This window comes from Hordeum vulgare, chromosome 4H (assembly GCF_904849725.1).
Source record: "Hordeum vulgare subsp. vulgare chromosome 4H, MorexV3_pseudomolecules_assembly, whole genome shotgun sequence".
NCBI classification, from domain to species: domain Eukaryota; kingdom Viridiplantae; phylum Streptophyta; class Magnoliopsida; order Poales; family Poaceae; genus Hordeum; species Hordeum vulgare.
In genome coordinates, this window is record NC_058521.1 from 337584235 (window position 1) to 337592456 (window position 8222).

Genomic DNA, 8222 nt, shown 5'->3' on the forward strand with positions numbered 1-8222 from the left:
GTGAGCAGGTAAATACAGAAAAATGGTGGTTATGTTGGTCTTGCTAGTGCTTTTCATGTGCAGGGGTCTTCTCTTCACCTCCACGAGCACCATCAATCCCATTGCAAATTGTTGTCGTCGATCGACTATAGCCTCTATGATGTTGGGGTTTTATCGACTATCATCTCCTCCCCCTCCCCTATTTGCTCTGATCCAGTCATCATGCCGATTCCACTAGATTTTACTTTCATGTCAAGTCTCGTAAGCTAGTCGTCTCCCGTTCGAAAGGGCGAAATCCTTAAATATGCATGTCTTTGCATATTTATAACCACCATCCTTTCAAATTGTCCACATTATCAATGGACAGCCCGAATATGTGTAGATTGGGTTTCGTTTCCTGTGCTCTACTTTGGTGTAAGCCAAAATTTCGTCACCATCATCCCATTGTTCTCCGGGTACACATTCTCTCGGCTTGTTGCCGAGACGTGTATCAAGAGACCAATAGGTAGGTGCTGCCGAAATTTTGCGTCAAAGGAGAGCACGGGAAACGAACCCGATCTACACGTATTTGGGTGGATTAGGACCCATCTTTACCTATTAGAGATAGATTCAATCCTGTTACTCTTTTCTATGGTAAAAAATAAAATTGTCGCGTAAAAATATAACAAAAGTAATTAGTTCTATATCTAGTCGAAGTTAGATTGTATATAACTTGATGAATATGAATTTGGTGCACCTACTGTTAGTGCTAGTACCATCATGGGTGATCGTGCGTGGATGTACACTCATCACACTAATCAGAAAGATATGACCAAAGAATGGTTAACAAAAACCAAATGGTTTGTGAAAGCCACATTTTAAATGCCATATAAAAACCTGGTGCCCCTGTCGTGGGTGCGACAACTTTAAATAGATGACAGAGGATGAAATGGGTAAACACCTCCACAAGAGGGGTTTTACATCTGATTATACGGTGTGGACATTTCATGGTGAGTCTGCCTAACGAACCAGAGCTGAGGTGGTTCGTCGTTGCACCGACGAGCATGCTATCGGGATTGAAGACATGGTGCAAGACTTTGATGATGCTCGGGATTTGGACGACGAGAGGGAGAAATCTACAAAGGCCTTCTATGAAATGTTGGAGTCTTCAAAACGTCCTCTCCACGAGCACACTAAGCATTGTCAGCTGGATTCCATCGCAAAAGTAATGGCTCTGAAGGCACAATTCAACTTGGGAAGAGAATGCTATGACACGATGATGACACTATTTGGATGCTTTCTGCACATAGGTCATGTTATGGATGCAAAATAGTCGGATAAAATACTCCATGTACTTAAGATGCCCTATGAGAAGATACATGCCTGTGAGAAAGGATGTGCCTTATTTAGGCTTGAGTATGCGGATTGAACTATTGTCCCATTTGCAAGTCTTCCAGGTATGTTGTGGTAGACAACGGTATGGGTGAGAAGAGATAGACCAAAATCCCCGTTAATGTTCTTGGTGTATGCCAACCGTACCAAGACTTCAACGCCTTTTCATGGTTGAAGAGATGGCGAGACATACGACATGGCAGAAATTGGATAAAAGAATCAAACTAGACGTAGATGGGAATAAGATGTTGGTACACACATCAGATGCTTTTGCGTAGAAGCACTTCGCTGCATTACATCCTGATAAAGCTGCAGATCCAAGGCATCCTTGACTTTGCGTCACCAAGGATGGGTTCAATCCATTTGGTATGACGACAACCCAATACAGTAGTTGGCATGTATTTGTCATTCCATAGCATCTCCCCCCCAAACAGATTATGCAAAGAAAGAACATATTCCTCACGTTGATAATTCTAGGGCCCAAGTATTTGGGGAATACTAGGAATGTGTACATGTAGCCTCTTAAGGATGAATTGCAAGAAGCTTGGGATAATGGGTACAAGACATACTACACCGCTAGAAAAGAGAATCAAAATGCATGTGTGGTACATGTACTCGATGCATGACTTGCCGTTGTATGAGCTATTCTCTGGCTAGTATATGCATGGAAGGTTCACGTGCCCCACATGCAAGGCAGCTCTTCATTTTCATTGGTTGCAGGCTAGTCCGAAGTATTGTTGCCTCGACTTGCATAGACAGTTCCTAGATCCTCGCCATGAGTTAAGACTAGACAAGAAGTACGTTATCAAAAGTACAATTATCAAAAAATCAGCACCACATGCGTTCACAAGCCAACAGATCCTTGACCAGTTAAACACTCTTGATCCTGATCTACAGCGTCCAGGGTATTTCGAGGGGTATAATTTGGAACACGCCTGGACTCACAAGACATGCTTGTGGGATCTACCTTACTTCAGAGACCTCCTTCTTCCACACAACATCGACATGATGCACATAGAGGACATTTTTGGTACAATTTTAGGCATAAAGGGGAAGTCAAAGGATAATCCTAAGGGTAGAGTTGATCAGCAGACTCTATGTGATAGATGGTTACAAAACATGCGACAATCAAAAGGAAAGAGGAACTAGTCGAAGCCATAGGCCTGGTTAAATCTAGAAAGGGGAGCTACGAGGTAAATTATTTTGTGGGTTAAAATGTAGTTGGTGTCCGATGGGTATGCAGAGAATCTAAAGAGGGGAGACAGTCTTGAAAAATTGAAAATTTTGGTCTGAAGAGTGATGATTGGCACATATGGCTTGAGCGGATAATGCCGTTGAAGTTGTGTGGCTTTATTCCTGAGGATGAATGGCTAGTTCTGGCAAAGTTGAGCTATTTCTTCCGTGTTCTTTGTGTGAAATAACTATCACCTGGTGTGGTAGATGACATGGAGGAGTTAGAACCAGAGTTAATATGCAAGTTAGAGAAGATCTTTCCACCAGGCTTCTTTAATCCAATGCAGCATTTGATTTTACATCTCACGACCGAGGGAAGATTGGGAGGTATGTGCAAAATCATTGGTGCTTTGAAACTCACATAATGTAGAAGACGCTTGGAGAAAAATGTTAAATTAAATGTAGAATTGAAGCATTGATGGCTGAGGCATTCATTACACAGGAGGTGGCAAAGTTCATGACAAAACACTACGAAGCGAGAAATCGTCATTTGCATAATCTGAAATCTTGGTACAATGCTGGCGACCCTAAAAAAGGTGGATCCAACCTCATCCTATTCAAAGGGAAGCTCACACCAACCGGTGCCCTGAAACCAATAGTGTTTGATGTGGAAAAATGGTAGACCATTTTGTTGTATATCTTCAACAACCTGACAAAAGTGTGGCGGTACATTGAGTATGTTGTTGGTACATTTTTCCGTAACTTCTAATTCCTTTGAATTACTCTTATTCCCGGATATTTGATATAGTCCATATGTCACCAAACTCTCACATGAAGCGGTGATCCAAAAGGATATCGTCGAACAGTATGAGCTTCTGGATAAGCGTGGAGGCGGCTATCCCGGTTTCATCTCTTGGTTCAAATAAATAGTAATTATCATTAATGCATCATTTCATTTGTTGGTCTAATTTGCGGCTAATGTAACAATCCTTTCATACTAAACTTGTAGGCTAATTCAGAGTCTATGGACGCCCAATTGAGACAAGCTACTAATGGTTTTGACTATAAGGTTCGTTCATTTGAGAAATACAACATCAATGGGCATCACTTTCATACCTTTGGCACAGAGATATCTATGGATGACCGAAAATCTACAAATTGCAGTGTCTCTGCTATCGGCGAAGGAGGTACCCAGTATTATGGAAGAGTTGAAGAAATTTATGAACTTCAATTGTATGGTGAAAACCCACCGAACGTTGTAGTCTTCAAATGTTATTGGTTCCAGCCAAAGGAGACTACAAGGACTCGTGAACATATAGGGCTAGTCGAAATTGAACAAAGCACCCATTTAGATTCTCCCTATGTCTATATCACGGCTCAACGGGCGACCCAAGTTTTCAATGTACCGTGGGCCTGCCAAACTAATAAGAATCTGAATGATTGGGATGTTGTTTATGAAGTGCCGCCACGTGCTAGACAAACTCACCACAATGAAGAGGATTATGAACCTCACATTAACCTAGACACATATGAAGGAGAATTCTTCCAAGAAACACGTCTTTCCAAGAAACATATCGAGAACCGCTCTACTTCCCCAGAGCACGAAAGTAGAAAGTGATACTGAATTCGACTTCACCCCAAAGACGGAACTAGAAGAGGTTATTGTTGCGAATGACGTGTCAATGCCTGACCGATTACAAAAAGGCCTTCTACATGTTGATGCGCATGAACCCGATGAGCAGGTCATTCATGACGACATGCGTGATACTGATGATGATGTTGCATTTATTGATCCTGAGCATATATAGATGATCCAGACTATTATTAGTTCATATGCATCACAACTTAAATTATGTACATATTATTATTCATATCAGTTATTAATTTTTTATTGTCTACTAATTCTTTTACTCTTAGTCATGGCAGATGTTGAAATATGATGGGCGCGGGTCGAGAGCACTCGTCAGCGGCTCGCGGGAGGAGTACTTCCATTCCACCCCTGCCTCTCCGGAGAGCGTTGATCAACAGTATTGGGGCACCCGTGGGGGCTTCTTTGTTGGCGTCATTGCCCACCGAGAGAGGAGGTCTAGGAGGGAAGAAGTAGATAGGTACAAGACGTGGCCGCGGGAGAGGTAGGTGGACTGCTGTGCCTTCCTCTCAGCCACCCCCAGCTCATTCACCCGATCATAGAACTACTAGGGTCGACCCGTTTGAGATAAATGCTATGGGGACTCCGAACCACGAGCCTGTGGTCAACGTGCCTTCGGACCACGAGACTCCAGTCCGAGAGGCTTCGACCCATGAGACTCCGGTCCTAGGGGCAACGTCCCTAGAGATTCTGGTCCCAAAGGTTTTGGCCCACGAGATTCGGGATCCAGGGGCGACGTCCAAGGTGACGCCTAAATGGGGTACCTGGCCAGATCTGACCGAGGGGGCGGGTGGAGATGCTGATGGTGGTGGGGATGAGTCTACTGATAGTGATGGCGAGGTGGTTGAGGGGGTCCCAGTGTACCAGCATGGTGGTACATGGCTGCCCCCCCCCCCGTGCCAACGGCCCACGAGCAGAGGACGGTGATTAGGCTTGATGGGGAGAAGTAAGTGCATTTACTCTTTTTGTACCTTTTGCCTTCACGTTTCTTCAAATATCTAATGTGTTGACATTGTCACACTGCAGGGGTTGGCATCACCCCCGTGGAGTCGGCAAGCCGAACACCGTCCTTGGTGTGCTTTGTCGACTAAATTTCCCGGGGTTTTTCACGTTACCCTGTGAGGGCCAGCTTCCTCAACTAGGATCGAGAGGGGAGCACTACATGGCTGCCTAGGCCCCGTCGGAGGACATGACTGATGTGTCTTGTGCCACACGAGGGCCGAGATGGTGATCAACAACGTTTGGGTAAGTTATCCTTTACACAATCTAAAATTAATAATAGCTAGTTATTGTACTAATCAGTGTTTTCTCATTTGATTCCATGCCTTCTACAGGTGTGAGGAGGGATACGAGGAGGAGGCGGCCAAGGTTATCGATACCGAGTGCAAAAGCTTATGATAGAGCTTATGCCACGAGGCTCGATCGCACGCTGTTGAAGACTACTACGCAACACGACCTATTAAGAAGGACAAGTCATTGTGCCACGGAAAGTTTGTGAGGAAGGATGAGTACATGAAGGTATTTACCTATTCTTATGGCCTTGAACTCAGTTTCTTTATTTTGATTCGTAGGCGTAGCGCTCAAATTTCTCTTTACTAACTTATAGGTACCCCCGAGATGTTGTACGGATAAGATGGACTGTTGGGAGGCGCTGGTGGATGAGTGGTGCACAAGACAATGGTGAGCCGTCCACAACAATGCAAAGGACCGGCTGCCCAAATGGTTAGTGTGCCACACCATCAACGAAGGACCAACTTATTTCAGTTCGGGTGGAACTGAGTATATTGTTTGCTTCATGATTCGTGCAATTCATTCTTCATGCTAGCTTGAGCCCTTTACTAATAATGTGTTCCTCTCTTTTAGGCGCACCATAATATCACACAGGTGCCAGAGGTGTACGACCTCTATGCCATGGCCCATACTGCCTCATACAAGAAGGCCAAGGCATTCTCTAAGTCTGACCTCGATCATCCAGATAAGTTCACAAACATCTCCTCCCACCACAAGCTTGTGAGGTAGAACGAGGAGAAGAAGGCTAGGAAACGGGAGGACTTTAACCCGAGCCAGCAACCTTTAGATCCAGAGATGTGATGATATCTCGTGGCGGGAGGCCCCATGGCTCCATAGCCATTGGAGATGGGTTGATACATTGTCCTCTCATTCTCCCGGAAATCAAGGCGCGCTAGACGATCTCGTGTCCTGAGATAAGGACTTGTCCACGGCCAGACGATCTCGCCATCGAGATTAGTTATATGGACTCACATAACTTTCCTCCATTACAATGTGTGTGCGTGGACATGGATGCTTAGAATGCTAACGAGGAGTGGTATTGCAGGCTGCTCTTCAGAGAGAGAGAGAGAGAGAGAGAGCGACAACCCACGCGCTTCTACATGACATGGACCGGGTGGCGGCGGAGAAGTAACGGGCTACGGAGGATAAGACAGCTCGATTGTTGGAGGAGGAGAGGGCACAGACTGAGGCGGCTCACCGGGCCATGTACGAGCTCCTTGTGGTAAGTTTATTCTTCATATTAGCAAAATCATGCATGTAGTGTCCGTTTTATTGCTAACTAATATGACCGAATTGTCAAAACCAAATGTGCAGTCTATGTGCGAGAAGACCAGTCAAACCCCTCCGTCGATGTTAGTCATTTCTGCGGTTGGAACGGTAAGTTTCATTTGAATGGTCATTGGGTACTAGTTTTAACATTTGAGTGTCATCATGCTATCGAGACATTGCAAATGATGTTTGGTGTAGAATAACTTCCAAGCTGCGTTGCACAACCCTTCTCGAGGGGAAACTGTCGCGTGCAACCATTATGCTTCACACCCGTGGTGACAATGACGGTAAGTTTTCTCTAGTGATCCACTTGACAAATGCATACTTAGCTCGATACATGCTAGTTAGACATATTATGCCACATACTTAGCTTATTTTCCCCAAGAAAGACATACTTAGCTAATTATTCCCCAAAATGACATAATTAGTTTATTTAGTTCATTTATGACATAATTAGCTTAGTTAGGTCATAAATGGCATAATAACCTTGGTTATCTCATAAATGTCATATACTTAGCTTGCTTTCCTCTAAAATGACATACTTATCTTAGTTAGGTCAAAAATGGCATGATAACATTGGTTAGCTCATAAATGTCATATACTTAGGTTATTTTCCTCCCAAATGGCATAATAAATTAAAAATGTCATAAAAAGAAAAAAAAGAAATAATAGGGGAGTAAATAGAAGAAAAAGAAAGAATAAGAGAAGAAGAATGAGCTTCTTCTTACTTTCTTCTTATTATTTTCCGTCACTTTCTTCTTCTTTTTCTTCTTCTTTTTCTTCTAGTCTTCTTCTTCTTCTTCTTCTTCTTCTTCTAGTCTTCTTCTTTTTCTTCTAGTCTTCTTCTTCTGCTTATTATTATTATTATTCTTCTACTACTACTTCTTCTTCATCTTCTTGTCTTTCTGTTTCATCTTCTTCTTCTTCTAGTCTTCTTCTTGTTCTTCTTGTTCTTCTTCTTCTTCTAGTTTTCTTCTTCTTCTTCTTTTAACGTTCTTATTCTCATTTTGCAGATTTGATTCTCTTAATGGAAGCTGGCATTGTTGGACTTCTAGTGTTTACCTTTTGTTTCGATTTGTATTGATGAAAAATGTGAACCTATGTGTATATATAGATGAATAGTGTGAAAGTATATATGTACGTATTGGTATTTCTAGTAGCTTATTTGTTGTTTTGTTCAATATTTCACGATGATGTTCGATACATGGACTATGCTTCTTATATGATGTTTGAAACTACATATGTTGTTTTAAATTATATATATCATAGATGTATTCTAAAAATGCAGGGAAATAAGTGAAAGCAAACAACAAAGTGGAAATACACGCATTTTGACATCTCCCAGCGGATGGTAAAGCCCTTTGCCATCTGCCAGCTGATGGCAAAGGTGACACGTGGTAGAAACCTATGCAACCTCGAAGCATCAGTTTACACCCATTTGGTCATTTTGCCATCAGCTGGCAAACAGCAAAGGCGAGGGCTGGCAGACTGC

The 8222-nt window shown here is 43.0% G+C and overlaps 1 long non-coding RNA gene across 1 annotated transcript; it reads left to right on the forward strand.

Moving 5' to 3' along the window:
• Positions 1–6173: 6173 nt before the first annotated feature.
• Positions 6174–7968, forward strand: LOC123446460. The gene is made up of 4 exons (XR_006631367.1): positions 6174–6683; positions 6776–6838; positions 6929–7017; positions 7744–7968. It is a non-coding gene; the product is annotated as an uncharacterized LOC123446460 (long non-coding RNA).
• Positions 7969–8222: the final 254 nt, after the last annotated feature.